Raw genomic sequence first — 27,322 nt, 5'->3', positions numbered from 1 at the left:
GATATGCAAAATAGGATTGTATAGTGACTGATTGCCTGTCATCTAAGACACCGTAAGCCAAATTGCCATAAAGCCAACGTAAACATACTTATTTTCATGATTTTAACATTGGTATGCCATCTAGCAGCAGTATGTTTAGAATGGTAGAGGTAGATTTTTGAGAACACTCAGCTGCTCTATGCTCAGCATAAGAACAAATCTAAGTCATGTAAAAGTTTGAATGTTCATTGGCTTTTAAAGCACTTTAAATTAGTTGTCTTCTACACATGATGGCACTAGTTGTGCAGACTCTTTCAATTAAGTTCGTGATATATGAAAACTTACAGTAAGAAAAGCTCTATTGTATTCTGGACAGCCTTGGAAAAGTCTTCAGTCATGTCAGTCCATTAAAATATCATCATTACAATCCATTATGAAATCACAATCCCATAGACTGACAATAGAAGCATCCTGTTCAAAACACTTCTGTATAACCTCCACCCCACAAGCCGAGAACATCATATTTACCTACTGGATTGCATTTTTAAGAAAACCTTCCTTCTCCTATATTACACGAATAACAAATGTATTTCAATGGTAAATCATACGCACTTCAACCGACACCAATCTTCAGGTGCAAATCTGTGATCCAACCCTCTACTGACACCAGACATCTCCAGCAGTAGACTCCCTTGCAACTTTCCTTGGGAAGTTCATAGTTTTTAGAAATTGCCACCTACCTGCTGCATAATTCAGATTTTCCACAGCAGGGGTGGGTAAAAAATCATGATTTTATAAAAAGAAACGGAGGCCAATATTATTCATATCTTCCTTGTTGCCAACTCACAGCAGCAACTTGAACAAACACTTAGAACTTAGAATACACATCTTTTAACATTCTGCTCTATATACAATCCCAAGTCAGGCAGCCATCTGCCTTCTTTTGCTGGCAGCATTAAGAACATTAAACATCTTCAGGCTTGAACATCCTGTAGTGGATAAAACCTCTTCCAACACTCCTCCGGCTTCCTTATTTACTTCCTGTAGTTACCTTCTCCTGAAAACATATAAAATATATTATAGGGTAGGCCTAACACAGGGCCAAATAATATCAGCATCTGTGTCTTTAATACAATTATAATATTCTACCTACCCCTGCTGTGGAAAATGGGAATTTTTATGTCAAGTCACAGAGACCAATAGTATGCATGTTTAAAGCCTTGCCTTAATATTCCTCAAAACACCTTCCATGGTTAAAAATAAAAAAATGTAAACACAGATTCCGTTGACCAATCCAGTGCAGCTCAAATACTAGTCAACCCACCTCCTGTCACTAAAGCTTTGGATGCCATAGCCCCTCTTGCAGAATGTTCTACAGACCTCGCAAGAACTATTCCTGCCCTTTTCATTGCTTCCTTAACCAATCGTGCTAACGTAGGGGCGGATACAGCCTTGTAACGATACCTAAAAGAAATTATCAACTTCATCTCCCCGTTACTTCCCAAACTCTATGTTCGTCTCTCATATTCATGCAAGGATCTCACTACTCAAACCATTCTATAAAAAAAGTCTTGGCTACAACAAAAAGTCTGCAACATAGTCTTAGTCCTCTTCCTGATATTGAAACATACTCCTCCTAGCAAATATTTTCACGATGTTATCTCCAGCACCTTAAAATCTGACACTCTTCTAAGCGAAATCAGGCAAAGAAGCATGACTAACTTGAATGACAGAAATAAATCCAAAAATGTGTTCTCTGTCCAACTACACAACTCTCTCTCAAAACAAGATCTACATTCCACAAAAATGAATACTGCGGGCCTAGAGGTGTCCTCAACCGGACGCTTCTCAACAACCTTTTCACCACATCATGCTGCCCCACTGGTACACTATTCACCAACTCATGGCCTGCTGAATTCTCTGACCTACTTCTATTTACTGAACTGTACTAAGTCCCCTAAAGGAACACCTCTGGCAAAGAGTTAACCACCTCCAACACAGATGCTGATATGGGATCCAAATTCCACAGAATACACTAACACACCCATCTCTTCCATGCCAAAATGAATGCCTTAGATGGTCCTAGTGACCAGGATTCCTTGATGAGTTTGGAAGCTTCTTCCACTAAACCTGAAACCTGCCAAACTCTCCCAAAATTCAACCATCTCATCAGCCTCAACTGTCCCGGCACAACTAACTTGTGCCTCTCTCCCATCGCATTCAATAACAGATCTGCGAACTCCGGCAAAAGAACTGGACCATCTATCAACAGTTTCATGATGTCTGGATACCAAACCGGAGGTGGCAAAAAGCAGCTATCAACACTATTTCCACTCGCTCTTTTCTCACTTTCAATAGCAATTTTTTTTTTTCTTTTTTTTTTAAATTTTATTTAAGACTTTTATTACCCCGTGAAAATTCCACAGGGCAGGACACATTACATATTAATCAACATTTTTTTTTTACATTATTTCCTTATATCTTTAAACAATATATAGATAATCATAGATTATATACATAACACAATGTCTATTAATTATATTCTATCAAGTATACTAATTTACACAACATTCTTTCCATTTAGTTATGGGCTCCCAAATTTGTCTGCCTAATCTCCTTCCCTTTTTCCCCTTCCTTGCATAAATTGCCATCTCCAGATTATAAATCTGTGTTAGTCTAGCTAACCATCGGTGAAATGTCGGGGGCAGGGGTGTAAGCCATTCCGCAGCAATACACAATCTCAAAGTTGCCATAGCAATAAATATAAAACAATCATATTCAAATTGCCTGCCTCCATCGTTGACTCCTAACAGTATAATCGCTGGTGTTAAACTACACTCAAATCCTAATGATCTAGAAAAGAAAATCTCAATATCTCTCTGTATTTTTTGCATATGCGGGCATGTAGCAAAGATATGAACGATATCAGCCTCTAAACTTCCACATCTCGGGCAATTAATGCCTGTTGTCCCTCCACATTGCGCTATTCTAGCAGGAGTATAATATAGTCTATACAAGGTTTTGTAATGTTGTGCCTGAAGGGCCGCGGAGCATAATATATTCTGTCCCATTTCTAATGAATCAAAAAAAGCTTCTTTCCCTACATCCAGCTTATTTACCCAATTTTCCGCCTGTTTTTCTAAGTCATCCTGCTTAGAATCTATCAGTTCCGAATAGATTCTTTTAATTGTGCAGTCAGTTCCCCCCTGAATAATCTCCATGATTGAGTTTTTCTTAAATCCTACCGGCCCTCCCTTCTTTGTTACCATATAGCTTCTGACCTGTAAATATTTTAAAAAGTCTCTTAAATCCAATCCAAATCTTCGTTGTAATTCGAGGAACTGCATTATCCCCTGCCCATCCAAAATGTCACCAATCTTATTTATGCCCTTCCTTCCCCATTCTTTAAACACAAGATCAGAGAAAATATCTTGAGGAAAGTAGGGATTCTGCCCCATTCTTGTATATCGATTATATCTCCCAAGGCCGAATTTTTTTGTAAACGCTTTCCAAATACTGAATGCTGCCTTGACTGTCTTAAATCTGGTTCTTTTAAAATAACTCGAATCCGTCTGCTTCAAAAACACATTTTCTGTTACAGCTCCTAGTGCTAGGCCGTATATAGCAATTGTACTGAGGGGTCCTTGTCCCTCAGATTCTGCCCCCCCGATAAGACCTGACATATTCTGCAGGGCGGCTGCCCAATAATAAAGTTTTAAGTCGGGTAACGCCCATCCCCCCCTACATCGTGGAAGCGCCATAAATCTCAGTGCCCTCCTCGTCTTACCCTTAGCCCAAATAAATCTATTTACCAGACTCTCTAAAGTTTTAAACCACTTATCCTCAAATATTAAGGGGATTGCCCTAAATATGTATAAAAATTTCGGGAGGATCAACATTTTAATAATGTTTGTACGACCCATAATAGAAAGATGTAGATTGTGTAGCCTGTCCAGATCTTTTCTCACCTTCAAAATTATTGGAGCGATATTCTTTTCCACAAGAGTCTCCAGGGCGAAGGTAATAGTTACACCCAAGTAGACACCAGAGTCCACCACTCTATGATCCAGGCACTGCGCAAACTGATTCTTAATTATTTGTGTTTTAGAGCTATTCAGCGCATAGCCCGATATTTGTCCAAACTTTTTAGCCTCAATCTCAATCTGATCTATTGCCTCTGTTGGGTTTGGTGTTATAACCGCCACGTCATCGGCATATGCTAATATCTTGCATTGTTCCAAACATGTAATTACTGGGGCTATTCTTTCGTTTATCTCAAGCCTACGTATTAGCGGATCCATATACAACGCAAAGAGCAACGGTGAACAGGGACACCCCTGTCGTGTTCCCCGTTTTATCTTTACCGGAATAGTGGTACCAGCATTTACTCTGATCGATGCTACCGGGTTTATATACAAAATCTGACAAATCCTTCCCTAAGCCCTGCTTTCTTTAAAGTATGCCACAAATAGTTCCAGGAGACACGGTCGAAGGCTTTCTCTGCATCTAAGAGCATAGCCGCGACCGGTTCTCCTGTGACTTCTCCAATATCAAATAATGTGACAACTTTCCGCGTATGATGGGTAGTACCCCTACCGGGTATAAAACCATGTTGATTATCACTGACAAGGGTGTGTATTATACTAGCAAATCTCATAGCTAGTACCTTTGAATATATCTTAGTGTCCGCATTCATTAAGGTTATCGGCCTATACGAGCCTGGTTCAGTAGGTGGTTTCCCTTTCTTTAGGATTATCACAATAATCGCACCCCCCCATGACACTGGTATAGAAGTTCCTGTTTGCGCCACCTGCACTGTAGTCAAAAAATCCCTAAGTATCTCATTCCAGAATACCTTATAAAATTCGTTCGGGATTTGATCCGGACCAGCCGCTTTGCCTGAGGGTAAATTCTGAATAGCTGTTATAACTTCTAATTTATCTATGGGTATCTCTAGGGTCTCAGCATCACCTTCAGTCAAAATTGGTGCTGGTATTTCCCCTAAATATTTATCAATTGCCTGATCCTCTTTCCCAGATTGCTCGTCATATAGATTCGCGTAGAATCGCCTAAATACTTTGCGAATCTCATCAGTATCTGTATGTAACCTACCCATATTATCTCTAATTTCCCTCACTTCCCCTGTAGCCAGGTTCTGCCTAGTACGAATGGCAAGTGTACGTCCCACCCTCTCACTAAACTCATGACATCTCTCTTTATTTACCAGGTAAATCTTAGCGGCCCTGTCTGCCACAATTTCTTCTGCTCGCAATTTTGCCCTGGCAACCTTAATAAGAGCTTGTTCGGGTTCCTCCCCCAGCAAAATGCATTGCTCTAACTCCTTCTCGGCATCCAGAAGCAGTTTAGTCACCTCAGAATTTCTCAGACGCTCTTGCTTTCTTTTATACGCACTGTAGCTCAGAGTCTCTCGCCGGGCACCAGCCTTGAAGGCGTCCCACACCATCCCTGTTGCCGCTGTCCCCCTATTAATCTCAAAAAATGTGCTTATCCATTGTTTCATATGCTGAATGTACTGTTCATCAGTTAATAAACCTCTTTCAAATGTCCATTCCCTCTCCTTCCGGGTCCCATCTTTCATATCGAAACTTAAAATCAAGGGGCTGTGATCCGAGAATAGTCTAGGAGATCTTTCGACCTCTAACCTAGGGATCAGTGAATTGGTTGCGAAGTAATAATCCAGCCTTACATGTATCCTGTGCGGAGCTGAGTAGTATGTATACCCAGCATCATCTGGTCTTAAACTTGCCCATACATCTGTTAAAACATTATTTTGAACAAGGCTGGATAAAGCCTGACATACTTTTTTTTTCCTGCCCTTATAAGCCCCAGGCGCCAATCCATCTACCCCGTTAATGTTGAAATCCCCAGCTAGGATAACACACGGTGCCCATGTAGCTAATTCCAAGTCCAAGTATTCAAATATCTCTGGGTCATCGTCAGTTGAACCATAAATCGACCCCAACGTAATCCATTTTCCCCTAAGTGAACATTCAATCATCGCCCACCTACCCCATTGATCCTCTAGCTTTTTCCTTATGATTATATCTTTCTTCCTGGAAAGAATAGCTACTCCTCTATTTTTTGCCCCTTGTTTAGAAAATGCTAGTACATGGTAACCCAACTGTCCCAGAAGATGCCCTTGTGATCCCATTATATGCGTTTCTTGTAAAAAAACAAAGTCCAAATTCATCCTCTTTAATACTTGTGCAATTGCCTGTCTCTTCCGATAATCATTTAGTCCGCACACATTCCATGTAACAAATCGAATACTCATTAAGTTATTTCTGTAACTTGTCTCAGCCAATAAATCCTTCTATTTTCTTTAGAGTCTTTCTCAAATTTAGTATTTGTCTGCATTACTTTTTTCCCCATACATATCTCCAAGCCATCCATCTCCGCCACTCCTTTTTCCCTAGACATTGTGTTTGTACATTCTCCCAGTGTGTCTTGCCCTGTGCTCGTGCTCCCCCAGCCCCCCCAACCCTCCCCCAGGGACCCCACCCAGTGAACCCACCCCCCCTTACTGGCAAATAGGTCAATCCTGACCTATGCGTGTCCGTGCGCTCGCAGTTCACCGCTCCCTCCCCCACTCCCTCCCCTACTCTCTTCTTTGTCATTCCCTACCTCAAATTCCCATAACTTATCAAGCATAATACTGCTGGATTTAAATCTACCTTAGAGTTCAATATTTATAACTATAAGATATATTAATCTCTTCATAAATTGTTGAGTTCATCCTCCTATACACTTAATTAGGCTAATCTTACTTCATCTTGCTGCCTGCCTGCCCTCCCTGACCCTTAGAGAGTTTTATTTCGTTGAGATATTCCTGAGCTTGTATTTCGGAGTGAAACACCTTGAACTGGCCCCCAATTCCTACTTTCAAACGAGATGGAAACATCAGATAAGCTTCATACCCTATAGTTTGAAAAGGTGTAATAAGCTGTCTCAATCTCCACCTCCTTTCCACAGTAGTGTGGCAAAAATCAGGCTGAGCAAAGAAAGTTATATCACGATATGTGCGCTTAGCCACGGGTTTCGCTTTGCTCATGATCTCCTCCCTTAATAAAAAATTTCCCACATATAACAAAATTGCTCTAGGTTTGACTGGGGTTTTCCCCTTCTTCTGAAATATGGGGGAACGATGGACACGCTGAATCTCCTTTTCCCAATCCCAATAAATTATCTCGGGGAGACCCTCTCTGAGCAAGTCTATAACAAATGATCGAATGTCTTGTCCTTCTTTCCCTTCCCCCACACCAAGCAATCTAATGTTATTGCGCCGTTGCCTGTTTTCAAACGCTTCAAGTTTCCACGAAAAGTCCGTTGCAATTTTTTCCTGCTCAAACCTGGTATCTCTCCACTTGGCGACCTCATCTTCCAATTTTCCAGTCCTTTCTTCTACCTCCGCAACCCTGTCCGCCATATTTACGTAGAGTTTATTCACTTTCCGAAGTGATCCCTGTATTTTTTTATTAGCCTGTCTGGCCCTACGGCTTTCAATCCTCGCCTCACCCTGCATCTGTTTCAATGTTGAAAATAACAGCTCAAAGCTAGGGTTCTGTATCTGAGCCTGCGCTGATGTTTGAGTTTGATCATATACTTGAGCCAGACATGGTTGCGGTGGACACTTCGTATTGTCTCCTTCCCCCTCATGGTATGTCTGGGAAGTAGCAGAATAGTCCCAATCCAATTTCCTTGCCACCTCTGACTGTTGAGGCTCTTTCAAATGCTTTAACCTACTATGAACCCTCTCCTTAGCACTTTTTAACTTTTTTTGAGAGGAAACCCTTTTTAATGTATTCTCTTCCAGCTCTGAGGTATCGGATCCGAGCTCCGAGTCTTCTGTGTGACTCCCCGAGGATGTTGAACAGAGCCCTGTATCAGACCCAGGGATTAAGGCTAAGTTATCTTCGTCGTCTTCCTCCTCGTCTTCATCATCATTGACCGAAAAAAAACATCATCCCCAGGGGAAACAGGATTAAAGATATTCGTATCTGACTCTACCACTGTAGCTCTCTTAGGGATAGGCACTGCTAAATTACAAATTAGCTCCACCTTCCCCGTGTCTTGGGGGCCTTTTATTGTACACTGATCTGTCACAACATCACTTTTCCCCTTTAATTGGGGTTTTTGGGTCCCGAGCCTACCGTTCATCGAAGTTGTAGTTAATTTATCACCATCTATTACTCCTGCCTTACAGCGTAAGTTTACCTGTAGTGCCTCCTGTAGAACTGGGACCGTTACATCCAATACATCCGATGCAGTATGCACAGCACTCAAAGTTGTGAGAGTGCCCTGCTTCTCCGAGCCAAATGACTGCAGATCCAGGTTCTGCTTGCTGCCCTGCGCTGAGCACGCCTCCAATTGTTCTGAGCTCTCAGCCGACAACCCTGGCTGCGTGCAAGTACGCTCCACTATATCTGAAGCATCTGAAAGCGGCTTCTGTAACTCCGACGTCAGTATTGCTGCAGTCCCTGAAGCAATAGCAAACGATTCCATCAGTGTAGGCTGGCGTAAAGTTGTCTCCTTCTCCGAGCAGCCGTCTGCCTGTCGCGCTTGGCTCGGATTTCTTGCAGGTAAACCGACTTCCTTATTCTTTTCCTTATCTCTGCCCTTTCTCTCTCTTCCCTCCGTGTTTTCGGTTTTCTGCCGTTCTTCAATCTTCTCCGATGCTCTCTCGGCTGTTCTTCTAAGTTGTGCTTTTGTCAGGGCTTTTATTTTTAAACTTGGCACGTCCATCTCCTTATGTAAGGCTTTCCCCTTTTCAATCTTCTGTATCTTCTGTATCTTAGGTGCCATTGTTCGTATAAGGCCGACCCAGCGATTCCCAGCAGTCAGAGTAGTTAGGATTATTGCCTGCAAAGGTTTTAGGTATCTCCTCTCTGAAGCATATAACTGGAATTTTACGAACGTAGTCATCTCTCAGAAAGTTTCGTGAATATCATAATGGTCGATTTTCTAATAGCACCTCCTCCATCATAACCAGCTTATCCGTATAGGTAGTAGCATTTCATCTGAGAGAGGGGGAGAAAGCGACTACTCCCTACAAGCTAGCAGCGGCCATCTTGCCTACTACTCCCTACAAGCTAGCAGCCTTCAATAGCAATTTCTGAATCACTGCAAATGGCGGGAAAGCATAACTGCGAGCCCTTCCCCAGTGCTGCAGAGATGCATCCTCTGTCTCTGGATCCAGCCTCCAACTGTAGAACTTGTGCATTTGAGCATTCACCCTGTTTGTCAAAAAATCCACCATTAACGGTCCCCATCTGTTCCTGAGTGCCCCAAACACCCACTTGTTCAGCATCCAATCACTGAAATCCTTCAACTTCCTAGAGTTTGAATCTGCTATTATTTTGCTCATCCCTGGTATATACTGAGCCTGTACCATAATGTCCTTGCTCAGTCAAAAATGCCAAAAGTCACTTGTTAAATCCACTAAAGTCTTTGACCGTGGTCCCCCCAACTTCTTGATGTACCCATCCACAGAAATATTGTCCATTTTTAGGTCTCGCCTTGCTATCGCGTGAGGGATCGCAAAGCGAGACTATTGTAAAAGGGCATTTCAAAGTGCTCCCAAAAAGCGGATTGCATTGCTAGCACGCGCACAATCACGCGCTTGGTGCCACCATGCACTCCGCTTTTTGGGAGCACTTCAAAGGGTTTGCATCCCCGCCCCCAAGCACGCACACGCCACGCTCCGCCGGACTTGTCTTTTTTTTTTTTTTAACTTTAAGCGCGAGGCGCGCGTGCGGCCAATGCTTGTTTTTTAGAAAGATGGCAACCCTCGCGAGCATCACACCCAGGATTATCGCCCGCCGGTTCGAACATTTCTAGAAACACTTTATTTTTTACAAGGTGATGATAGGGAGGGCCCTCCGAAAAAACAGTACTGTAGTGGCACTTAGCGAGAAGCCGGATTGTGTGGCACTGCTGCCGTAAAGGTTCTGTTCATCCATGAGATCGGTCTTCGTTTAACAAGGATGGTCGTGTTGGGGTGCCGTCCCTCTGCTGGGGATGCGGCGCTCTTGTTAGTGCGTTGTTATTTCACCAGAAACCATCTGATCCTCTCGCGCCTCCTCTGTGCGCGCGCGTGGCGGATGCGGCGCCTCTGCTGGGGACATTAATTACACGCTGTTTGCAGCTGCTTCAGCCGCTCGCTCTGTGACGACCTCCGCACAGCGCCGCACCACGCTCTGCTTGGAGGTGAAAGAGCTGCACTGCAGTCAACACAGAGGCAGGGTCTGACCGGGACGAGGAACAGGCCCGGGAACCGAAGCAAACGTTTGACTTCAGAGGGATAAAAAGTGGCCCACCTTTGCATATTTGGCTGTCTTGCAAAAGACTCGAGGTGCAGGTGTTTTGCAAGGTATAGGAGACTGAGAGCCCTTTTGTACTTGGTGCAGGCAATATTTGTGGTATTATCAGGGACATCAACTGTAACAGTAAGAACCGGCTCGTTAGGCCAAAATAAAGGCCCAAACACTGACCTGTAAGACTAGCCCCTCCGGCACTGCCAGATGGCCCTATGTAGGCCCAGCAGAGCACCGCAACACTCATTGGTCAACTTGTCTTTAAGCTGATGCCCACCTAGCAGGTTGTGGACCGCAAAGACCCCAAAGCTCCCAAGCATTGAAGCTTTTATCATTTCTTGAACCCAGTTGGCTATTCAGATAGTTACCTGCATCCCTCAGCCTATAACTAGAAATAACAAGCATTTGCAATGCAATAGGTCTCGCATTTGCTACAGTTTAAGTTATTGGCATTGTAAATGACAATGCCTTTTATTTATCTGTTTTGAAAACCAACACATAAATAAAAGGCATTGTCATTTACAATAAAACACACAAGATGTTCTGCATTCTGTCCATCAACTGTTGATTTTGCAATTGTCATTTACAATGCCAATAGCTCAAACTCTCACAAATGCGAGACCTATTGCATTGCAAATGCTTGTTAATAATGCATAACATTTCACCTGGTTTCGGACAAACGTCTTGAACACAAAGGACACTGCCAACAACTCCAAATAATTGATGTATATTGCCTTCTCCTGAACTGTCCACTTCCCCCTTATTGCTAATGAGCCACACCTTGCTCCCTAGCCCTACAGACTAGCATCCAACTCCATAACCACTTTCTGAATGTCACCAAATATGTCCCTTCCATTCCAAGTTTTCAAATTTCCCAGCCACCACTCCAGCTCTCCTTTTGTCTTCACATCTACCTGTACTATCTGGCCTTCAATCTCTGTAGAGTTCGATAATGCAATGGGCTGGAAAAACTGCCTGTATAGACGCTGACAGCAGCCCTAGAATTCTGGCAATCTGATGCAAAGTTATCCATTCGCACATCAATCTTCTCTTACAAATCATCTTCGCCTTCTCCACGGGTAACCTCAACATTTATTCCAGTGTCCAAATCTGAAACCCCAAAAACACCATCCCCAGTGCTAGTTACAGACATTATTTCTCTTTGTTCACTACAAAACCCAGATCCTCCAACACTGCACTGCTAGCCCCGTATGCTCCTGTGTTAACTCCTTGCTTTCTGACATAATTAAGATGTCGTCCAAATACACTATCAATCAGACCCCCCTCATCTGCAGCTAAGTCACTATTGGCCCCATCACCTGGTCAAACTAAATGGAAGACTCTTTAACCTCCACATTATCTCCTTCCAATGGAATCTCAAAAAATCTCTCTGGTCCCTGGCAACTGGAACAGTCAAGTAAGCATCCTTCATATCTAGATGTGTTAACCAGTATCCCTTTCTCAAGATTTCTCTCAGCAAATGAATCCCTTCCATCTTGAAGTGATTATGCTGTACCCAGTCCGTCAACTCCTTCAAATTTATGACCGGCCTCATGCCCTTGTCCTTCTTTTCGACCAGAAATAAGTTGGACAAACCCAATCATTACATTTCCCAGCTCTCTTGTTAGCAAGCTCCTTTACCTCCTGATCTACATTCTCTCTTCTGTTTTAGAAAATCTTAGGGGCCTCGGCCATCTTTCCTGCACAGGAATTTCTACAGTCTATCCAATACCCCTGCACTCTTTGTAACACCCATTGATATGCCATTATTTCCTACCATCTCTCTAAAAAATGGGTGAGTCTGCCACCCAACTGTACCGGGATACACAAAGTGTCTTTTACCAAACATACCTTGTTGTCTTGCCATGCTGTCTCCTGTAAATATTTATCTTGACCCCTGGGGATAGAATCCTGCTGTCTGATATCCTGTTGATTAATATCCACTGGGTCTAAATCCACGGCAGAATGACGCTTGTGTAATCCCAAAATGACGGCTGGGGAATCAACCCTGCATTCTCCCAGCCCACCAAAAACTGTTCTAATATCCTTCTGCGCCTTCTGTAGGGAATTGAATGCAATGTCATACTTTGCCACCTCCTTCACAAACTTTTCACCAAAAGTAGGTCTATAGCCTCCTGACCCATCTCCTTACTTGCTAGCTCCACTAAATTTGGATACATTTTCATCAAGAGATGTTTCCTATGCTCTGCACACAGTTCTGCATTTGTGTTTCCCAACAAACACACTGCTCGCTGTACCATCTGTCGCAACTCCAAAACATCCACACCAGTCTCCTGTAAATATGCCACCTCATACATGTCAAACATCTTTGTTATGAGCCCAAATACACCCCAAAGGGGATCCTGACATCCTTTTAACCTCCTTTCCAGACTTCATCTGGGATCTCTCCCTGATTTGTTCAAGAACTGTAATATCTTAAAATCTAGCTCCGTCATCAACAATAAAGATTGGCCAGAGATGGCCTTGGACATTCAGAGTGAAGTCTTGTTCTGACTTCTTTAGCCATCTCCTGCCTAATCCAGAACTCCATATATTCTGCCACATGCTGTGCTGGGACCTACTTACAGGATAATGGATGCTGTATAAAATGAGTGTCAAACATATCATCCGTCAAGAGATCCTGTACCTGCTCCACCTGTTTATTTTCCACTTTCTCTTTTTTTTACTCTTTCCCTTTCTAGTCCTCATCCTCCTTGTCTCCTAAATCAGATGAACACAAAATGACAATGCCCCCCGGTTGGCCTGGTATATGATGTCCACTAATTAAAGTGAGCACATTGAACCAGTCCAAACAACCCTTATGGTGATTTAAGAGGTCAAAGATAACCTTAGAAAGCTATCCAAGTGGTAGCTGTGGAGAGCAGCCTCAGGCTTAGTCTTGAAGGAATGTTAAGCAGCTTGTTTTACCAGAATGCAATCTTATTGTAATGGTCAAATGAAAGGAGAACCACATAGTAGTTATAAAAATATGAATTTATTATTATAACACACCTTAAATACCTCACAGTATCTGCTACACACAAATAAACACAAAGCACACAATACTGTAGCACAGAAACAATAGTAAGTATCACTAATACACAGTGGGCTCCAGGGGGAGACCAAACGATATACTAAAATAGTGGTATAAGAACCACGACTTGAGTCAGGACAGTCAAGACAGTGTTTAGAGGATGTAGAATCGCTGGGTCCCCGAGAAACCACCTAAGGTGAGTAAGAAGGGACCCCACAGAGGACGGGTGCAGTATGAGAACACTGCAGCGTGCTACGTACAATTCTATGGGAGAGTCGCGGTTGCAATTTTTAAGTTTAAAGACCTTTCCCAGTGCATTACGAAGAAACCCTTTGGAACATAGAAGGTTGAAGAGCCACCCCACCCGTGGATACCAAAGTACCAGAGTTACCTATCCCAGGGAAGCCGGGTGCATAGGGTCGAAGTGGCGTCAGAAACCGCCTTCGTTCTCAATGGGAGTCTTCAAAGAAATGCCACTGCTGGACAGAAGAAAAGTGTCCGGTGGAACCTACAGGTGGATTCTTGATGGAAGGAACCTGAAAGCAGAGGGGACAGAGTCTGGATCACTCAGGAGAGACCAGGGGCTCGGTAGACGAATGCCCACCGATGTCGGGTGATTCAGGTGTGAAGATGTAGACCTTGAGTCTACAGCTGCAGGGACCAGGAGATGTCGAGGACAACCAGGAGCCGGATACGAGCTGTCCCATGAAGGATGTCAAGTGCTGAGGGGTCGGTGTCCGGCGGGAGCACAAACAAGCCTTGGCAGCGGCAACCCACGAAGGTCAAAGAAGGTTACGGTCTGCCCCAGCAAGGACCAGGGGACTCACCACAGCAAGGGGAGTTAGACAGGCCTGGAGAAACCAGGGGAGCCCAAGAAAAGCAGTGTTGTCCTTCAAATGGGCCCACAGGTCGAAAGCACTGGAGTCGCGAGGGGACTTGTAGCAGTTTCACAAAGAAACAGCTTGCAGGGCACAGAGTGCGAGGAGGCCAAAGTCCTTTGTACGAAATGTGCGTAGAGGTTGGGGCTATTGATAGCCCAATGCACTTAGTTGGGGAACGCCAACAAGCATATGCACTTGCAAAGGTATGCGGTGCACAGGGGCTCAGGTTATTCAGTCGCCACGAGGAATACTACCCTCAGACTTGGTGAGAGAGCAACTTGACCTCAAGGAACATAGGAACCCACCTCCTGTTTTGCTGGAGCCTTCTGAGTCTGCAGGAGCTCAGGATCAGCAAAGCGGTCAGTTGCGATACAGTGCCTGCGAATGCAAGGGAGTGACTCCTTCACCCCAAGGGAGATACTTCAGTTGTCCATGATGCTCCACAAGTCCTACAAGGAGCCTGTATGGTGCACGGGCACAGACGATGCTTTGGCCGGAGAAGGAGATGAAGTCGGCCCAGTCGAAGTCCAGCCAAGTCCAGAGTGCTCAAACGATCAAACGTCAGTGGTTTCTTGTTCAGAATCATGTCCATGTCGATTCTAGGGTCCTACAGCCAGGTCAGCCCTTTTGTATCCAAAGGAGAGGATTGGACAGATTCAGGGGTCCCTCCCAAGGGAGGGTCAGGACAATGGTGAGGATACTCCCCTGTCTTTTGTCCAGTTTCGCCCCAGAGGTCGAGTCAACGGCTCCCAGGACTGGTTTGAACTGGACAATGCACAGGTACACCAAGTGTGCCCCAGCTGCAGATTTTCATGCACTTTGGAAGTGCACCCACCTAGCCCCAATACACTAATTCCTGCCTGGGGGGTGGTCACACCGCCCTGTGACAGGATGCCTATTGTGCTGCCTTCCTCTGCTCGAGCTTGGCTCAGCAGCAGGAGGGCAGAAATGTGTCTCTGGTTGGCAGCAACCATTTTGTGCTGTCTTGGTCTAGAAGGCTGGTACCAGGAAGACCAGGGACCCCACAAAGCTTGCTTCAGAAGGGTGGAATCATACCTCCCACACCGGATGCTGGTGTGGAGGTTACTACACCTCCCTGCTGGAGGAGTCATCACAGGCCACCACTCTGTGATCCCTTTTACTGGCCTTCATAGCCTTCTCACTCAACTCCAACTGAGTTGTCCTCTAACTTTCTCTCGAACTGTACTTTCCTTTTGTCTTTAAGCCTTTCTCTTTTTGCATATGCTTCTTTTTCTGAGTCACTTTACAAATACCACTCCCTCCAACCACCTTATCCGTGGCCTCCAACTGACCGGACCTGCTTGTTCTCATTCCTGCTCCCAAATTTCCCTTCCAACCTTTCCATACAATCATCTATTTATTTCCCTAATTGGGTTGCCAAGGTTGAAACAACCTGACACATTCCTGGACCTTATCCTCAATGCTCATTTCTGAGGCACCATTACCTTCCATTCTGACAGAACATATCTCACCAGTCTAAAATTTCCAGAGGAATCCAAAATCTTTCCTTCAACTTAATGTATAGCACTCTACCAAAATATCTCTGTACTTCAACTACCAGAGTTCTTCTGCTTCTCTTATCACCAAGCTGAATCTGACAAAAAAATGCTCCTAAACTATCCCTAAATATGACTGCCTGGCCCCTCCTTATGAAAGGCCAGACTGTCCCAATCCAAAATGGCAACCTATGTCCTCTGACGCTCCTACGGCAGCTGCCTATAACTAGATTTGGTCCAGCCGCAATCGCGCTCCACTCCATCAGGCACCACGCAGGTAAGCGTTGCTCTATTTCTTATATTTTCCCTCTCAAAAATTCTGGGATGATGAAAGAGCAACTACAGAGCTGTTCAAACCCTCTAATCCTGCGTGCCGCACCGGCATTCATCCGAGCACGCTTGCACTTGGCCGTGCCATGCGCTGTGCCACTCGTGATCCAGGTCGAGTCCGTCCCTATGGAAGGCACCGCCACACGCCTTAATCAAGCAACGTTCGGCCCATTCAAAAGACACAATGCCTGACCACTGCTACTGCCCTGACAGTAGTCAACTTTCTCCTAAACACCTCTAGTCAAAAAACTTTGGCAGTAATTTTAAACACTCCCAAAACCGCTGTATCTTTCCCGTTTTAACCGCAATCAATCGCGTTTTTTTAAAACACACCCTACATGCCTTAATAAAAATCCCTGTTCACCTCTCCTAAAGTGAACCCATCACACACTGAACACACACTTCTTCAACAGTTTTGTTAAGACTCTAATTACATCCTGCTCATACATTCTCATGACAATTACTGACAATTACTGTTGAGGTGGAATCACATGTGCTTATCTTAGTAGTGAGCAGCAACAAAGGAGGAAAATGGCTGACTGACTTGGGATTATATATGAAGTAGAATGTTAAAAGATTTGTATTCTAAGTACTAAGTGTTTGTTCAAGTTGCTGCTGTGAGTTGGCAATAAGGAAGATATGCGTAATATCGGCCTCCGTGCCTTGCCATAAAATTACACAGATGAGAATCACAGTTGCCGGTCTTCAGTGGCGGGTTAAGCCTCTGGCATAGAACCTGGTGTATCTGACATTGGTTTGATGATCAGCTTAATAAGAACACATTTTGAACTATTATCCTTTAGTATTGTTTTTAAATGTTTATTTATTACATCTTGCACAAACACTCTGCATGAACATACCAATTCTCAACATTAATTTGCATAGTAACCAATTTAAAAAACACCATTTGGAATCAACCGTATGAGCTTCACAAGGTCCTTGGCTGGCCGGTACAATTATCCATGTCCATATAGTTCAGAGATCAAAAATACTTTATTATTTTGTTAGACCAGTGGCCACCTTCAGCACAGTGTAGCATGTTTTTTTTGGAGGGGTGGATGGAGGGAATCTCATGGTTTGTAATGTTTGCTACTGTAGATCACATGCTCTGCACACTTGCTATTTAATGTTGGGCATGGACGTTTATCAAGTCACAAATGGGTTTAAGTATTTTTGGGCAGACGTGCTGCATAGTTTGTGACCCATGGAATCTGACCACTTACTACCCTTATTTGCTAGAACATTTGAGACAGGAGCAGTAGTGTGACTCCTTTTTGTAGCTAATGCAATGCTAGGAAAAGGAAGGGTCCTGCTCTAGAGATTTATAATGTGTCTGCGAACATGCTCCTGCAGATTTCACAGAACCTCATGCAAGCAAAAGAATCGCTAGGAAGTTCAGGATGACCTGGTACCAAAGGCATTATTTGATGAGAAGAATTCCTATGATGGAGTGTTCTGAAGAAAAATGCAGTGCTAGACGGTAGAATTGATACTGCAATGTTCATGTTTGCACACCTGTGATAAGCATCTCATGGAAGGTGTTAGTGTTCTCAAAAGGAGAAATCCTCATGAAAGGCCTAAGTGTAGGTTATCTTTTGGCAAAAATGACAAAGTCTTGATTTAACGAGACCCTGAAAGAATACAAAAAGGTTGAGGTGTGAGAACTCTTAAGGAGTGTGGTGTCTTTGGCTTGTGTGATCCCTTTAAAGAGTAGGGGTGCTCAGTGTAGTGCATTATATAATATATACAGATGTCTGTAGTGCTGAGGGAACAGTGGAAATGGACCGTCGGAGATATCTTGGATGAAGTTACAGGAGGATCTGTACACTCAGGCATTGTAAAACAAAGTGTTTTAGTCGCACCTGGAACCACTAGTTGCACAGGTTTGCGAGACCTAGCGCTGACTGCTGACTGAGATAGAGGTTATGTGAAGGTGTTGCAGCATTAGGTGGTGTACATTGTGTAGTCAGTGTAAGACAACGTAATGATGGCAAGTCTTATAGCATATAACATGTAAAACTGAAGAGATTTGGAGAATAAGCTCTTGAATACTCTTGAGTTTGTCATTGCGGGCAGATGTTTTTTGATGTTGAGTTGCTCGATGGCAGGCAGATGGCCTCCATACCCGTCCTCCACATCATATACCTCAAAGGGTAGGGAAGCCGTTCATAAAGTCACCTCTACATCTTCCTTAGGGGTGACTAAGGCATTTCTGTTTACTGTGTACCCTGATCTTAAATCTGGCCTTGAATAGTTAAAGGGAAATATTGACTCAGAATTCATGCTTGTCAGGAAGGAGATCGTTCATCACAAGGCACTTTCTCTATGTTTTTCAGCCACAGCATTGACGTTTGATGAAAGGATGGCATTTTTTCATAAAAGAAAAATGCTTTCAGTAAGAAAGTGACATAAAAACACTTAGGGCCTCATTATGATGTCCAACGGAAAGCCATCTGACAGCTCGTCTGAGGTTTTCTGCCTGACATCAGAGGTTTCTGTCTGACCGCCATATTACGATACTGGCTGTCGGAAGGAAACCCATGACACCTATGCGGCCTACAGAAAAGGGAGCCTCAATCAAAAATCCAGTGAACAACATCCAACGGATCCGAGATGCCGGTAAGCAAGTAGCTGGTGAGAGTCACACACTTGTCGAGATTGTCCGTCTCCAGGTGATGGAGACAAAGAAAGGCCTTTTCCCACAGTGCCCTTGGTGCAGGGCCAAGCATGCACACTCCGACACTCACAAAGCGTGTAATCTGTGCTTATCCTCAGAGCACAAAGAACACGAGTGCGCAGCCTGCACATTGTTCAAAAACAAAAAAGACACTTCAGGCCCGAAGGGATCGTCTCCTGGCACATAAGGCCAAGGACCTGGCAGCCAAGGCAGAGTTCGTGCATGAATTTGAGGAAAACATCAAGGCCAGTGCAACAACAGAAGGTGGAGTCATCATCGCCAGCCCCAATTATATCCCCTCCGCTTCGTACTCCTGTGATGAAAAAACTCCGGTACAGGTCAAGGGGCCCACATCGCAGTCCCTGATTCCTGTGCTGGGACTGAGGACCAAGACAACATCATGTACCATGAGTACTGTTGAACCACCATGTGCTAAGAAGATGTTGCACACATGTCCACCATGCAACGGCGTGCCACAGCCCTGTAGTCAAGAAGGGACAAGAACATTCTTGATCGGTGACAAGGCCACATCATGGGAACGACTTCAGCACTACATCAGCACTGAAACACAAGTCAGCACTGACAGACATCGGCACCGATAGCTGTCAAACAAACTTTAACCCTACATCCAAACATTAGATCCGAAGAAATGCTTAGGATCGAGCATCTTGGAATTCAAGCAGCCCTCGGCTCCAAGGAAAGAAAACACCATGGCCACACTTTGGGTCAGAAGAACAGCCATACATCTGAGGTTTTAAAGGCACACACAGTTTCTGAGGACACTCCATCGGCTCCAAAGAAACAAAAGATACAATCTTGTATGCTGACTGAGGAACAGAGCATAGATTTTGAAGGACTGCAACACAATGCAGCAACAACTTAAAGAGCCTGGCAAAAGAAATGCACAAGAGGAGGGTCTGCCACTGCCTCTACCAAAAAAGGCATCAGAACACATGGCCACAAGCCCAATGACTTTTAGCTCACCAGGTTCCTCACAAACACAATAACCCTCTCGATAAGAAGAGGAAGAGGGGGAGATGCAAGATAGATTCACAGGGTACACAAGACATCCACCACACCTCAGGCCCATGGGATGACTATGACGTGGTTCTCTCTGACGCACACATGGAACCACCAGTACCAAAAAACCCATCACCACCAGATGACACCTCCTCATATCACACTGTCATTCAGAGTACCACAAGTTCCCAATGTACACCACTGAGTAGCAAATGTATTTCTTGGTTAAGAAACTTTTGCGCACTGAGCACATGGTGCGATACCTGCCCCTGATAGGATCCATACTGAACGTATCCACAGACTTCTTCAAAGACCCAGTCTAAACTAAAGTCATAACACCTTGCATTGAGAAGAAATACAGACTGTCACCAACTGATTCTGTATACATCAGGGCCACCCCCTGCAGACTCCCTAGTCGTCACAACCACCAGCAAAAGAGCTGCAACACAGGGCACTGGAGATGTGCCTCCTCCAGACAAAGAAAGCAAGAGGATAGAAGTTGTAGGGAAAAGGGTGGGAGCAGGACATGCCAACCATTGGGGAGAGGAGTTGGCCTAACGGCTAGGGCGGTCAACCTCGAATCTGGGGAACTGGGTCCGAGGTTCGGCAATGACGATGAACATCCTGTGATTCTGGGCACAGCACTTAATCTCCCCATGCTTAACAAAAATGTAATGCCTTCTTTTTTGTTTTATACCTATGTATGTCCCTTCTTCCTCTGTTATAGCAGCCATTTTGGGAAATGGCAGAATGGCTGCTCTGAGGAGTTTTTTTCTGTCTCTATAAGACTACTTGACCCCCAAAGCCTATGCTTTGATATGAAAATGAAGTATACAGGTCTCATGGTTCATGAAATATTGCATCATCAGTGCAACATATCTGCCATTTTTTAAAAATTTGTCCAGAAAAATTTAGCCTGGATCAGCAAAGTCTATCAAAGCTAAATTACTTCTCCAATGATCCAAAAACACAAATAAAAAATAAAAATCTTGGACAAAAGTCTTTTAAACAGAGGTATATCAGGGGGCTGGGATTATACGAGACCAGATAATAAAGTTACATAGCAGATGTAACACAGCAGCTCCTCCTTTGTAAACCCGCATCAAAAAGTTGCATCCTCTCTGGGACTTCCATTCACTCCCCTTTTAAGAGGACAGTTACTTTCATTGCCCCTTATAATTTGAGAAATAGAGAGAACCTGTGCTAGATTAACAGTTCTTGGAAAGTAAGGGTTGGTGGGAATTAAGCGGTGTTAAACTTGTACAATAAACCACTCTTCCCAACATTCCCCATTTCAAATTAATTTGTTTTCTTCTAATAGTGCAGTTGTACTAAATATCCTGTAAATGTCTAACATTGTCTTTATTCAAATCATGTTGCATTCTTTGTCGTGACCTTTTCTATTTGACCATTGTAGGAAATGGAAGCAACACACAGGGAGTTACTGACGTCTTTTAGAGGCGCCACTTCGGAGGACAGTCCGTTTGTCAATGACACAGGGAAGGAGCCGAACACACAGAGGGCACACATTCACAGTCCCAACGTGGAATGCAATACTTCCTTCACGAGAGACTTGCAGTCAGAGTCAGTAGCTGAGGATGGTAAGAAGACATCTGTATTTACTCTACATTGAAACCAAATGGAATTATTTCTATAGAACAGCAAAAATAACATTAGACATCTTTGTGTTTTTTTAGGATATTTAAAGCTTGACCATAGACACTTTGATCTTTACTAGACCCTTCCATATTTAACAAAGACCTAAATATAAAAGTCACTTCCATTGTCAGCACAACTTCAAACCAAAAGGTGTCCTGAGAATGTTTTCTTACAAAAGTTCATAAAATAGTAATATATTGGGGTCCAGATTATTTATTTGCTTCCCAACAAAAATAAATATCATTTTAGGAATTGGTAAATGACATTGGTTTAGTATGACAGCCTCTTTCACACTTTTAGGAAAAAACTGTTACTTCACTGTTCACTGCTTTTCAAAGCCAACAGATCATAAGATGTCAATTGATAGGCTACAGAATGCTTAGTTATTTGATTGGATTCTTTGTGATATTAATTGGAAAAGCGTGGGTGGTGCTAAGAGATCCAGCACTCAAACACGTCAGTACAATCATGTCTTCATAAGCAGAACTAAGAACATAACCATAAATAGAAAGCTTAACATGTTGACAAATAATTTTGGATACTAGTGGATACTTACTACAGATTCCTGAACTTGTGTCTATTCTAAAGCCCTAGACTGTATCCGGAAAACTCAAAAAAGAGTTCCCCTGCTCACCAATAGGTGGTATGAGCAATCCACATCAACTCCAACTTCAGTAGTGATGAACGGAGCTACACATAAGCACCACGCATGTGTGCTGATGTCAGTTCCTTTACAACTGCCCCTTCAGACACGGATCTGAAGCTCTGCTCTTCTTCTTCACTCCGTGAAAATATTTGTTCTTACAATTTTCACTAAATTCTTCCAGTGTACCAGTGGTCACCCACTAAGACTACAGGCTTGAGCCTTGTAAGGACAGTCGCTAACAGATGTCTGTTATACATCCACCCCAAGTTATGCCTCTGATGCTTAGGTTCAGTGCATAAGTCCAAGGCCTGAAATGACTGTGCCCAGATCAATCCAAAAGCCATGCAAGAATGCAAACCTCTACATAGCAAAACACCACAAGACTTCAGCAGCTCCCACTCCAGGTTGAAGACGAGTGCGAACAAGCTCCTTAAGTGGTTCCCACTGCAGATCTTCATGGTCGAAGTCTTTGGGAAAAATCAAAAAGAAACACAGTTACAAGCATGACTCGGCCCCTTCACACCATTTTCATTCTCTGGGGAAGGTGGGAAGGTGGAAATGTGCCACCGTGCCTCCAGGTCTCGCTCCCATTCCAATGAGCATCTGATTCCAACTTTTGTCCCAATGCACACCTAGTTCACGAGCCAATCAGTGACATCACAGCATGTTGGAACCTTTTGAGAGGCCACTCCATCGGACCCTAACAATCCTCCAATCAAGATACCACTAGTGGATCAGGCCTCAGTGACATCTGTGCCTCTTAATCACACTTTGGGTTCCACACCAGCTTTGGTGCCAACTTTTGGCTGGTGCCAAAATCTGGGTTTGGACATTAATGTTGGCACTGCTGCTGCTATAGGAGCCACAACTTTTTTGTGGTATTCGACTTCAGCCAATTTTGTCTCAACCAACACTACACCAGTATACTCCTGTGATACAGCCAATACTCAATCCTATAGACATGATTCCACTACTGTACAGTCGCACACAGTCACAACACCAAATATTTGGCTATGACACCGACCAGAGCCAGCAATACAGCAATACAAATGGAGGGGATGGGGAATAGGTTGCCTCACTCACTTTGCGCTGAAGATAATTGGTATTTGGATCTGCAAGATGCTAGTGGGCTGATTAACTCACCCAATGCTGGGTTGGTTTCTTTCCTGGACCAGCAAAGGAAGTAAGTGCAACCTTTAACTATGGAATTTAAAACCAACGTACTAGCTGAGGTCCTTCTGCTTGGCCAGGCACTTACCAAACCTCTTGTACCTTTCAATGAGGCCCACACTGATACGCTCATTGGCACATGGACAAAGCATGTTCTGGCCCCCTGGTCAATTGGCAGGTCGGACGTCACCATAGACCAGCACCAGGGGAACCTGCTTTCTTAACCCAGTACCCAGCTTCTGAGAGTCTGGCGATGAAATTATCCAACAGCTGAGTCAACCCTAATGCCTTTCCGCCAACTGCTCCTGAAAGAGTCCAAACACATGGAAATGTTTGGCAGAAGAACCTTCTCCTCGACCAACCTTTACCTGAGATTAGCCAACTCCAGCAGGCTCCTTGGTCGTTACACTCACTCATTCTGAAACATGTTTGGTGGGATCTTACCAGAAGTTCTACAAGACTTAACAGCTTAATAGGTCTAAATCATTAATACAATGAGAAACCCTAGAACTCATACAATGTCATAACAGTGTAAGACCCACACAGTCAGGAAATTGTATTGAATGAAGAAACAATTTATTAACATATTATACAATCGTGTGTTCTACTGTACAATCCGCCTGTATACAGATTCCTACTTCAAAAAACAGCCAACACGTCTTTCGTCACTGCGTGACTTTATCAAGGCTGTGAAATTCATAACAATTAAAATGAAATTAAGAACAATCATAAGATATAAGGGAGAAGATATTATAGATGTGAGAAGTAATAGGAGAAGTTGGTGAGCTGTAACACAAAGAGATAAAAGCAGAGACAAGCAAAAACTTCGAAAGTAAGTGTGAATTGAAAATGGCAATAATCTGTGAAGAACAGAAGGTAAATTTAAGGACAGCACCCGTGATATAAAAGAAAGTGTGAATAGGTCAATCTCCATAAAGATTGTAAAGTGAGTTCCAAACTCATCTGTACCAGAAGGAGATGAGGTATCGAAGAAAAGATATGGTGATTAATCTGACCAACCTTACGAAGGGAAGAAAGCAGTAAAAGAGCATGTATATTCCAGCCCTAAAGTGTCTTTAATGGTCTGTAGTGTGTAAATTAAGGGGAAAATCTCCCCATCGAATTCTGGCATATCTAAAACAACTGTTGTAAAAAGAAGAAGAATGACCAGGTTATAAATCAGAGCATAAAAAATGTCTCAAATCTTAATGCGGATCCCTATGTAACTTTACATCATAATGAATTGGATCAACATTTGGAGCAGTAGATAATATTCAATATTAAAATTCTTCCACGAAATGTGTCAAGAGAGGTCTATTAAAGGCTCAATGTGGCTAAAATGACCCAGGTAGTGTTTCATCGAATGTTCCCGAGCTAGTAAAATAAAATAGGTCTGATTAATAATATTCAACATAACGTATACATGAATGAGGCTACATAACCCGAAAAGTGTAGAGGTTGACCAAATATGTCACTCACATATTCAAAAAGACAACATTGAGTGAACCTTTGGCGTCGTATTGTAGTCAACTGTAATGAGAGAGCACTGGGTACACGTCTCGCTTGTGTATTAGCAAGAGAAACAGATCTATGGTGGAATGAGACGAAAAGAATAATTTTAAACGTCTATTCCATCTGAGCATATAGTAATTCATTGAGAAAAAAAGGTCATAAGTCACTGGTGACTTCATGTCAAGGGTAGTCAGCAAACAATTAAACCCCATGATGAAACAAAATACAAATCTCATCTGTCCAGTAACAATGCCAATGCACCGATCCCAAAGACCTTATAACATGTATCACACTATCAATTGTGTTACTCCAGGAATATAAGCAATTGAAGCAGCATGACTAAAAAGTTACACATACCAGTGGCAAAGTCTTATTTAAGTCTGAGTCTTAAATGAAACATCCAAATGTGTAAGGATTCCATAGTAAGCTCCTATCAGAAAACTAAAAACACACCATAATGTCCCCTACATCAAAATGTTTGTACGCTATGTCCATAGAGGAAGCCAAACCAAAATATCTTCAATAAACTTATAAAATGTTTTTGACAGTTACAACACCAGTACTAAATGGAACATGAGTACGGATCCCAAACACCTCATACATGCTTCCAATTGTATGTCGAAAAGTGTGTGGTAGTTAACAATACATAAAACCCCAAAGCATACTCGTGCAACGGATAGAAAGGAAAGCAAGTACGATACTTTTAGATGACTACCAATGTAAAGATACGAAATGCGACAAAGTAGCAATTCTGCATCTTACCTGGCCAGATCCTCCGCGTGCTTCCAGAAGAGACGAACCTGCCATGAACCCATCCTATTTGTATGTAGGGCGGAAATTGAAATGCAAACAAATAGAAAATGGGCACCCTCCGTTGTTGTCCCCTGAAATGTATAAACCATGGCGGCCATAACAGATAGGTGTAATGGTTGGTTTCCAAATTCCAAAAGAAAACTACGCAAGGCTTTAAGTGGGCCGGGTCTCACCGGTGTTTAGTACCGGCAGTTTTTAAAGGGGGGTGCTCAGAATGGGTCTCTATTGGGCTCTATTTTGTGCCCTGGCACAGGCGGTCCGTTTTGTCCCGGACTGCAGTGACAGCAGGCACATAATGTGCACGTGCTCACACTGCTCACTTCTCACTAGTGGAGAAGTTACGGCATGACGTCATGCCAGGTGAGTGTTGTAGGGGAAGGGAAATCCTCTAAAGAGAGTAATTTTCTCTTGATTTCCTTTCTCTTTTTGAAACTCAGGAGAAGCAAAATTGTCGTGGTGTCACCAGGGCTTTAAGTGGAAGCATTTCAATATTATATACAAGCCATAGTTGCTGCTTATTTGTCTTAGGCAATTAACAACCATTGACAAAGCCAATAGTCCTGATTTTTGTAGGTATGATGTTACTTGTTGTATTACATATCTGGATGCAATGACAGAAACAGCAAATACAAGTCGGGCTGCAAACTATGTTAAACACAGATTTTTAGCTTAGGTGTTTTTAATACATGCCCTTTAATTACATTGTTAGGAACAACCTTGGGTTTTGACTTATGGGGCAGCAAGGCCAAGTCAATTTATAGTTAACACAACAAAAGTACTGCCAATGCTGCACTGGATTTAAAGAAGATGCTTTTGATCATGGACTGAACAAAACAGTTCCACTATAAACCACTTTTCCGTTTGATTTTAATCAACAATTTTTGAATTCAGTGCTACATTAACTCATTATTTAGCACGGTTTCATTTCAACAAATAGAACAAATTCGACAAAATAGTAGAAAAAACAATACATCATTAATATTTACATTACATAGACATATGCACACGACACTACCACTGACATACAAAAATCAATCAAACCACACATACACACTACTCAATCATACTGTGAGACACTTCAGACAAATATTCAATGACAGTGTGGAATGACAATTTTGGAAAGGGGGCTATCAAAAACTTGTTTGCAACAAAATGGTAGTAGTTGAAAGCAATTGAATTAGATTGTTAACTGTACGATTAGCCCAAAACGAAGAGGTCTACGCGTTTCGAATCCCTCAAGTTGTGGGGATTCTCATCAGGACCAAACGCTCTCTAAAAGGAGAACAAAAAAGCTAAATTAGACCAAATGACCCTATCACACTAGGACTTCCTTATCACACACCTTATGCTTGAATCTTACCTGTCAATCAATGACAACCAAGGAGAGACTTGAAAATATTCAGAATCAGCCTTTCAACAAACCTTTGTAGAGACAGAACAAGAGAGAGTGGATCAGTTAAATGTCGCCTGAAGCACAGGGTCATGAAGTGGCGGTATTGGTAAACCCATGAAGTGCGTCTTACTTGTCAGCCTAACGTAGTCGTGTATCACTCTGCCGGCGTGGGGGGTTATTGCGGACAGGTTCGTCCAGAAAAAAGTCTCGGCTATTTCAGATGATGATGTATTCTTGCTTCGGAAGGAGTTTAGTTGTGGTCTGGAAGGAATAAACCACGAAGGAATGGAGTGATTACGTTGATAAAACATATGAGTGGTTCGCGGGATGGCTACGGTGTTGGTCGATCAAGGATAT

At 43.2% G+C, this 27,322-nt stretch overlaps 1 pseudogene; it reads left to right on the top strand.

Annotated features, from left to right (window-relative positions):
- Positions 1-27,322, top strand: part of LOC146772985 (rho guanine nucleotide exchange factor 11-like) — a 316,652-nt pseudogene that overhangs the window by 274,441 nt on the left and 14,889 nt on the right.

Source organism: Triturus cristatus, chromosome 12 (genome assembly GCF_964204655.1).
Source record: "Triturus cristatus chromosome 12, aTriCri1.1, whole genome shotgun sequence".
Lineage (NCBI taxonomy): Eukaryota > Metazoa > Chordata > Amphibia > Caudata > Salamandridae > Triturus > Triturus cristatus.
This window is presented reverse-complemented; position numbering and strand designations above follow the sequence as displayed.